Raw genomic sequence first — 10,522 nt, forward strand, 5'->3', positions numbered from 1 at the left:
TAAGTAATCTATAAAATAACAAATGCCAATAATGAATTTAGTAATAGCAAATAATTCGATATAATAAAAAATAATAACTTTAAAAAGCAAAGATAAATTTATTAACAATTAGAAATATACCTGTATAGTGTCCCAAACTTCATCTCTTTCACTTTCTTGTATGAATCTAACACATCCACACCTACCTCCCACATCATCTTCAAATCTTCAATCAATGGAGCCAAGTAAATATCTATGTCATTTCCTGGTTGTTTAGGGCTTGAAATCATTAAAGACAGCATGATATATTTGCATTTCATGCACAACTAAGGAGGGAGATTATAAATCACTAATAGAACAGGCCATGAGCTATGTTGACTACTAACATTTCCATAAGGATTCATCCCATCTGTACAAAGTCCAAGCCTAAGATTTCTGGGCTCATTACCAAATTCAGGAAATAATCGATCAATTTCTTTCCATTGTGGCGAATCTGCCAGATGCCGAAGCGTGCCATCAATTTTTCTCTCATCCGCATGCCATCTCAAGTTCTTTGCCTCATTTTCATTAGAGAATAATCTTTTAAATCTCGGTATTACTGGAAGATACCACAACACCTTTGCTGGAGGCCTCTTGGTAATCAAAGCATCATCACTACCATTCATCTCTTTTACTTTATAGCATGATGCCCCACAGACTAGACACACATCTAATCCTTCAAATCATTTCTGTATAATATGCAGTCATTGGGGCAAGCATGTATCTTTTGATACCCCAACCCCATTGGACATAATATTTTTTTGCCTCATAGTAACTATTTGAAAGTTCACTACCTTCTAGAAGCATCTCTTTTAATAGTCTAAGCAACTGTGTGAAACTTTTATTGCTCCACCCATATTTTGCTTTCAAGTTGAACAACTTCAACACAGCTATTAATCGTGTATATTTTGTGCACCCTAGATACAAAGGCTTTTCCAAATCATGGCACAAGCTATCATATTTGTGTACTTTCTCAACACCTTCAACACCAATATCATTTAACATATCATCTGTTCGATCAAACAAATCCACATCATCATCATCCTCATCCTATGGCACTACACTTCGTTTTCTAGATTCTCCATGCAATACCCATTGTGTATACACTTTGTAGAAACCAAAATAAATTAGGTGATCCTTTATCTCTATAGGACTTCGTCACAATCCATTCAAGCATTTAACACAAGGACAATAGAATAATCATTTATTATTAGGAATATTGTTCTTTGCAAATTCTAAAAATTGGTCTACCCCCCTCTCATATTCATCACTTGTCCGCAAAGCATCTATCCAACTACGATTCATGATTACCTAATTAAAATATGAAAAACTATTTTATATTTTGAAATTAAAAAAAATCAACAGCATAACGGCTTATAAATTGATATTGCCTGGGCACAAAACCCTTATTTGACCAATTTCAACAAATGTCAATAGATAATCAACAATTATAGACCCTAATCCACAATCAATTCAAGCTTTTTCACATATTCAAGCTACAAATAATTATCAAATTAAAATATGAGCAATTATTTTAAATGAATGATCAATAATTACCTAATTAAAATATGAATTATGCTTAAAATTTTATATCAAATTGATATTAAAAATAAAAGTAAATAAAAAATATAAAAAGTTAAAAATGTATGAAAAAATATATGAAAAATAAAAAAATTAATTTAATAAAAAATATATGAAAAAATTTAATCTAATAAAAAATTTATATCAAGTTAAAAATTATGCATATAAATTTTACATCAAATTTCTATTAAAAATAAATAATTAATTTGATAAAAAAATATAAAGGAAAAGGCGGAACATAATAATGGGTGTAAACAATTATTCAAAAAAATTTTAATATATTAAAAATAAATAATTAGTGCAATAAAAAATATAAGTAAAAAAAACTTAGTTACATGTATTGGGAGAAAAACATGAAAAAAAAATTAAAAGAAATAAATGGCTAAACATGCGAGAGCTTACTTGGATTAATGCACCAAGCTGGAGGCCGAAGAAAGATTAATGACAATCACCGACGAGCTAAAGGCGGACAGGAGAAGCTAAAGGGTAGAGAGGAGGAGCTAAGGGTAAAGAGAAAGAAGTTGAAAGACGAGGATGAGCTGAAGGCGAAGGGTAAAGAAGCAGCTGGAGCTATGACTGAGCTGATGGCAGAGGGGACGAAGGCGAGCTGAAGGCATGAGCTGAAGGAAAGGAGCAAGAGCGAGCTGAAGGGTGCGAGACAAAGCTGAAGGTTTTACGAAAATGAGGAAAAGATCTAAAGGACGCAAGACAAAACGAAAATGAGGCAACATATAACGACAGGTTTAATGAAACCTGTCGTTATATCTAAGCTTATAACGACAGGTCATTAAACCTGTCATTATAACCTTACATATAACGACAGGTTTTCATATAACGATAGGTTTAATGAAACCTGTCGTTATATCTAAGCTTATAACGATAGGTTTTATTAAACCTGTCGTTATATGATGTTCATGTTTTTTGAAAATTTGCTGCTGTCGTTTTGGAACTCGTGCATTGACATAACAATTCCAAATCAGCTACCTTCTGAAAAATCTCACCAACAGTGTAAATAATATAATAAATATTATCATCAGTTATATAATAATAAATAGTTAAAATTATATTATCGCATATATTAATATAAAATAAATTATATCTTATAATATTTATCTAAAGTTATTATTAATAATATTATTTATATTAAAACTAAGGAAATATGGACTATATTAATGATAGTTTTCAATAAACCTGTCGTTAATATATTTTCTAAATTATAAATATTGGTAAAATTTTAATTAATTATTACAATTTATCTAATGATACTATATATAATACTAATTATATATAACTATTAACATTATTTATATTAATATAAATAAAATTTTTATTTATAAATATTTAAATTAATTTTAAATTTTATAAATATAAATATTATTTAGTGAAGGAAAACTGAAAGTTTTAACGACAGGTCTCCATATACCTGTCGTTAATATACATAATATTATTATTAAATTTAAATAAATATACTTACATTACCAAAAATATTATTTATATTAAATATTGTTATTATTAATTATATTAACGATAGGTTTCAATCAACCTGTCGTTAATATCTTCTATAAATATAAAATATTAATTAATTAGTATAATACATCTAATGATACTATTTATAACACTAATAATATATAACTATTAATATTATCTATATTAATATAAATAAAAGTTTTATTTATAAATATTTATATTAATAGTAAATATATACAGATATAAATATTATTTAGTGAACGAAAATCGAACATATTAACTACAGGTCCCAGGATACCTGTCATTAATATACATAATATTAATATTAAATTTAAATAAAAATACTAAAATTAAAAACAATATTATTTATATTAAATATAATTATTATTAATTATATTAATGATAGCTTTCAATAAACCTATCATTAATAGCTTCTATAAATTACATTAATAGAATTTTAATTAATTAATATAATATATCTAATGATATCATTTATAATACTAATAATATATAACTATTAACATTATTTATATTAATATAACTAAAAATGTTATTTATAAATATTTATATTCATATTAAAGTTTTATAGATATAAATATGTCCATAATTATCATTTAATAAGTCAAATTAATAGTTTAGTTGTGCGATATAATTAAAATCAAAATATTAATTAATAATATATGTATTAATAATATTATGAATAATAACGATAGTTATTAAATGAACTGTCATTAATTAAATAATAGATATATTAATTAATTTTTTTTGTCCAGCTAAAAGAAATTAAGAGCACATATAACGACAGGTTTCCATTAAACCTGTCGTAATATGTGTTTCAATATATTAATTAATCTTTTTCACATGCTGAAAGTTAAAAGAGGTAAATTTAATAACACCATAGTTTTTTATTATTAATCTTTATTTTCTTTGCAATAACATTAAATAATATTAATAATAAAATTATCATTATTTATTTTGTATGTTAAGATTTATTAATATTCATATTATGACTTTGAATATTACATTATCTATTAATATTTATATTAAATTAAATATATTAATGGTATATTAACGACAGGTCCGTGGAATGATATCGTTAAATAGACATATAAATTTCTGACGATAGGCCTCGAATGGGCATGTCCTGAAAATATTAGTATTATAATATTTTTTTACTTACATTATTTATATTAATATTAGTTTTGTTATTAATATTATGAACTGGACACTCAATTAATGACAGGTAAGATAATGACTGTCGATATATATATATATATATTAATTTCAAGATTTATTAATTAATTGTAAACATTAAAATAATTAATATTTTTAGTGTATCTCTAAATTTTATTTAATGCTTTTTAATTAGCTGAAAACATTAACAATGACAGTTTTATTAAAGCCTTGCCGTTATAAGGTCACAATTTTTACTTGGAATTACTGGTTTTGCCACTGAATTTATTATAACGACAGTTAAACCTATAACTGTGGAGAAAAGGTTGTGGTTAAAACTATATTTTGTACTAGTGTCAATTAGTTGCAAAGGGATTTCAACAAGATGTAGGGGTTAATTTTGGGGCTACCTTCAGTCCAGTTGCTAAACTCACAACAATCAGAGTTATTCTATCCTTAGTTATAGCTCTTCACTAGCCATTAAAGCAATTGGACATTAATAATGCATTTCTAAATGAATTCTTGCATGAAGATGTTTTTATGACATAGCCAACTAGTTTTGAAGATGTTACTCGACCTCATTACATTTGCAAACTTTAAAAAGCCTTATATGGCTTGAGGCAAGCACCACGTGCTTAGTTTGAGAGACTTTATGGAGTATTAACTAGTTGGGGTTTTTATAACACCAAGAGTGACAACTCTCTTTTTGTCTTGAGAGCTTCAACACACGTCATCATCATCCTTATATATGTGGACAACATCTTGATAATTGGTAGCAACATCAATGAAGTTCAAACTATTATCAGAAAGTTGAGTGATATGTTTGCATTGAAGGACCTTGGTGATCTTCATTATTTTCTGGGCTTTGAAATTATGAGATAATTTTGGCATTTTCATTCACCAAGGAAAATATCTTGAAGATTTGCTGAAAAGGTACAAAATGTTATATGCTGCTCCTTGTAATACACCTATGGCCAGTGGCAAAGTTATAGGAGCTAATGAAGGCATTTTACTTGAAATAGAAGTGCACTTGGTGCTTTACAGTATCTTACCGATACTCGACCAGACATTTCTTTTGTAGTCAATCACTTGACTCAATACCTTAGCAAGCCTACATCAATTCACTGGAAAGGAATCAAACATATATTTAGATATCTCAAAGGCACAACTTGTACAGGTATGTTTATTGCTCCTTCCACTGGCCTATGGATAAATGCATATTCTAATGCAAATTAGGCTGCATGTCCAACTGATAGAAGATCTGTAACTGGATATTGTGTATATCTTGGCAATTCATTAGTCTCTTGGTGTTCAAAGAAACAAAGTATTGTAGCTCGTTCAAGCACTAAATCAAAGCATAGAGCTCTAGCTAACACAGTTGCTGAAATTGCATGGCTCAATTCCTTGTTATCTGAGTTATGGATTCCCAAAGTCAGAACACCAATGATATGGTGTGATAATATCAATGCAATGGCACTAGTAGAAAATCCAGTCTATCGTGCTTGAACAAAGCACATTGGGATTGACATTCATTATGTTCATGATTCTAGCAAGACAACTGAAGGTTAATTATGTTCCATCAAATGAGCAAAATGCCAATTTATTCACCAAGCCCCTGTATCATTCTCCTTTCATCTATCTAAGAAGCAAACTCGGGGTCACTGATATACCCTCTCATTCGAAGGGGAGAGTTAAAGATAAAGCCCAAGATTCAAACAAGCCCAATGATAAATGGCAGAAGCCCAAGATCTTGATCCAAGAGACATAAGTATATTATCTCAGAAGCTACTAGAATGTATTAGCTGTAGATATTTTGTTTCTTGTGCTTCGGATATGGGACATGTAAGACAGTACCTCTGCACCTTTTTTCATTATTTGCACATTAGTGCGTTTGCGCGATAAGGCTGTACAAGGTCTATGTATGTAACCATTAAACCAATCATGAGCAACAACAGAACCTTTCTATCATATTCTCAAATACGTCATTTATGCATTTGTTAGGATGCAAGTCATCGTCTTTGCCCCAGGGGAAAGCGGAATCACCCCAAGCAAACAACATGTGTAAAGCATTCGGATTTGTTGTGCCACCTTGAGGATTAAACACAGGGACCATAGGTTCATTCTGATACTTGAGTCCGTTTCTGATCAGCTTCTTGCATATTGGAGGAATAATGGAGCACTCCACCACGTACCAGTCCATCTGTCTCTTCAACTCTTCAAACTTTTTCCTGTCTTTTGGTGATCTCCAGTTACAGATGAGTCATAATCAACAATTGGGGCCCACAGGATCTTGAAGTCGTCTTTCTTTAATCCTTTGACTTCTTTTGGATCTTTCCTCAGTCCTTGGTAGATGGATTTTAACAGACGGGTCTCGTCTTCTATGCTGTACAGCCCAGAAAGGAACAGCAACACATGTTTCTGCCTGAACACCTCGATGCTCACCTGTGTTTGTTTGTTTGTTGTGTGGGAAAGCAAAAGTACACAAAAAGAGAGCCTAATGACTAGTTTACTTTAGATTAAAGGAAAAATTGACGATAACGACCTAACAACTTAAATATTCAGGCATAAATTTTAAATGCAGAAATAAAGCCATCAGAGAATCATGGTCCTTGAAGGATAATATGTTTTTTTAACTAAAATATTAAAAACCTTTCTTTTTTCTGCACTTATTTTCAAAGTACACAAAATCCCAACTGCAGAAATAAAGCCTGCAAGGATCATGGTTCTTGAGGGATAATATGTTTTTCAACAGAAATATTAATAATATATTATACCTTACCTTTTTCTACACTTGTCTGGAAAGTACAGATTATTGAAGATTTATGAATTAACTTCAACAATCAATGCAGAAAAAAGAAGAATAACTTATTATTTTCTCTAAAAACATATTTGTTATTCCAGAACCGCAGTCTCCTGTAAGATTTATTTATGCATTTGGGCCTTATTGTGCTTGTGGTCAATTTTCCTTAGTTTAAAAGTGTGTGGGCAAAATTGTAATTTAGACACGAGTTTAATATATTATATATCTCTCACAAAATACACACACGCACAAAGTCACAAACCATTGATCCAGTGGAGCCTTGATAAACATGTGGGTCCTTCAAATCTTTGGAGAGAAGAAGGCACTTCAAAACCTGCACTATCTCTGTGGGAGTTTGAAAGACCACCCTGTAACGTTCGTTGTATTCATCCATCAGAGCTGCAATTAATACAAAGGGGTCGAAAAATACATAGAGATCAGCTTTGATTTGAATCCAATTTTTCTCTGTTACAAAATAAAAAAATTTAGAAATTAATCAACCATGTTCATCATCATCACCTTTCTCTTTCTCTATCTTTGCCAGATAATCCTGTAATTTGAAGAGAATGGTCGAAATCTTGCTGCTGATATTGGAGATTTCATATACACTCGACCTGGTGAAAAAGAACAGTTTTCAGTATAAAATACGATGGTCTCATTAAAAAAATAATAATTAAAGAAGAAATTTGAAAATTTGTCTTGCTTTTTGAATGTTTGACCAGAAAAGTTGTTTCACAAAGTTAATTAATCAAGTACTAAAATGTTTAATTAAAAATATCCTTTTTAATTAAACCACTATATATAGAATGTACTCATTCATTAAGCATTTGGCATGGAAAACCCTATTTAACGATTACTTAGGCAATATTATATATATATATATATATATATGATATTTTACTAAAAATACCCTTTTTATTATAATTACCCAAAATCAACTTGACATGCACCAGAATTGGCTCATTCTCTCACTTGATATATTGAAATGAAGATAATTACTCCCTCCACTCCTTGACACATTTAATCGATTTTATACCTACTAAGAAATTATATTTATATTAAAATTTTTAAAGGACGTGTAATTTACCAATTTTTTCCTTGTAATTAGTTATCCTATTGAATTGCTATCTAGGAATTCAAATATCATCACAAATAAACAAGGGATAAAATTAAAAAAATAATTAATTATTCTAACTTTAACTTATATTCATCAAAATCAAGAAAAATTTTAAAACCAATTAATTTTGTTTAAAAATTTAACAAGTTTCTAACTTTACTCCTAATAAATATATCTACTTTAAAAATAAAAATTTAAATATTTAATAAACTTTCCAACATTTAATGTGAACAAAATGGTAAAAATGAACATATATATATATTATCATTAAAGTACCTTATAAATAAATGGTCTCTCTTTGTCCTTTATAAATAGGACCAAAGGAGTATTAATGACCAAAAAAAAGTTTTCAAAGTTTTCCTTATATTAAAAATTGAAAAGAATAATTATGAATATACATACATACATATAAAGAGAGTGAAGAACTTACCAATAATACAAGAGGATATCAATATAACTAGCACAGATAACAATGGTGAGGACAGTCCAGTAAACGATGACAGGGAAATCCTGAATAGCTTTCTCCAACGTCGGGATATCGTTATTAACGTCATAGCCTTGTTTGGACATTCTCTCCAACCGAACTAGGTATTCGACGCAGAGGAACACAGTGTTGACGACGAGGTTGTAGTTGGAGATGTCACTGCGGCTTCTCTCGAAGGCTTGAACATGGTTCAGCACTGCCAACGATTTTCCGAGGTTGTCATCATTCGGAACTTGAAAAAGGTGCCAGAAATTCCCATACAGTAATGCAAATGCGGCCAGTGCTGTCACTGCTTTCGCACACCATGAATATGCGTCTAGTTCTTTCAGAATCGCCATTGTTGTTTTGTGTGCGAATGAATGGTGCTCGTCGTGTCGTGTTCGCGTCATCTGTCCACAATGCGAATTAATTAGAAACAAAATGCTTTGTTAATTTCTTTTTTGTCATGATCATCATGCTTTACTCTTGCCTTTCATATACATATACATAAAAGTTTATGTGAGTTTGATCTGAGGGCTTATTAGGGCATGCATCTGGATTCAAAGAGATCTTAATTATAGAGGTGTTTCTTTACAAATTGCCTGCCTATAATTTTTCAAATTGATAATAATAGAATTTGAACCCATAATCTTATGAATTATAGATCAAATCTTTACCAACTCGACTAATTTGATTTCATAATTTTGTGAATTATGAGCTAAATCCTTATTTATTGGACTAACATTTTATTTTCAACTAAATTATGCATTATAAAAAAAAAAGAAAAACTCAATCTGGATATTAAGAAAACTAGAGATATGAACGAATACCAGAAAGGAAAACTCTAAAAAATATATCATTTTTTTAATATTTTGAGAGTGATGAGAATGAGCATCGAAGAAATGAAACAACTACATATTATGCGTTAGATATATTGTCTAAAAAGGATAGATTTTCTAGTTTATTATTACTGTATTTTCTAAAAATGATGTAGAAATATAGAAATAGAATGTAAGAAACATAAGCATGTTTGATGTAGTAATAACCTGACAAGCAATATGCTTGAGTAAATGTGTCGGTGGCTCGAAATTGGCAAGGTTAGCCTTGTCCTTCGTCTCTTGTGCAACATACTGTTAACAGTACATAGGCACATCAGAATTGCTTTCCTCAGACAGAAAGACAGAGTATAGAACATGCATGAAGCATGTATATATGTATGTATATACCTTAATGCTTGGATTGGCAAAGCCAATGGAAGGACCCATGATGTCTGCAACAACACTGAAAAAAGCCTCGACATTGAAGGTTTCACCAGGCTTGTTGACGATATAGCAACCACGAACTGAATCCAACACCTGGTTATCTGACTGGGTCAATGGTCTCACCAATTGCTTCTGCGAGTATTCCGACGACATGATTATTCTTCTTCTCGCGCGAGCTCCTCAATAAGGTTTCAGATAATGAATGAACGAAATTAATGACGTCTTGTGGTATTACCCTGCCATGCCATGCAATATTTATTGGCTTCAGAACCCATAGTGGAAGACAAGACTAAAGAGTGTACGAAAGAATTATAATTAATTAATTAATATGTGTCACATACTAGCTACCTCCTGTGCCTATTATAATATAAGATGCTTTAATTTGGTCCTTAACATACTCCTCTAGTGCTATTTATAAGGTAAAACGAAGATTAATTTTAATTTTATTTATACGGCACTTTATTATTTTTTATATTCATTTTTACCGTTTTGCCTATATTAAATGATAGAAAAAATTATTAAAAATAATTCATTCTATCCTTATTAGGGGTTAGAGGTGGAAACTTATTCAATTCAAAAAACAATATTAATGAGATTTAAGATATATTTAATAAATAGGGAAAGCACAATCATCAATCCCT

The 10,522-nt window shown here is 29.9% G+C and overlaps 1 pseudogene; it reads right to left on the minus strand.

Moving 5' to 3' along the window:
* Positions 1-5,278: 5,278 nt before the first annotated feature.
* LOC129321033 (protein SIEVE ELEMENT OCCLUSION B-like) lies at positions 5,279-10,070 on the minus strand (annotated as a pseudogene).
* Positions 10,071-10,522: the final 452 nt, after the last annotated feature.

Source organism: Prosopis cineraria, unplaced genomic scaffold (assembly GCF_029017545.1).
Source record: "Prosopis cineraria cultivar Desert tree isolate PC_DT_omini unplaced genomic scaffold, ASM2901754v1 PC9, whole genome shotgun sequence".
Lineage (NCBI taxonomy): Eukaryota > Viridiplantae > Streptophyta > Magnoliopsida > Fabales > Fabaceae > Prosopis > Prosopis cineraria.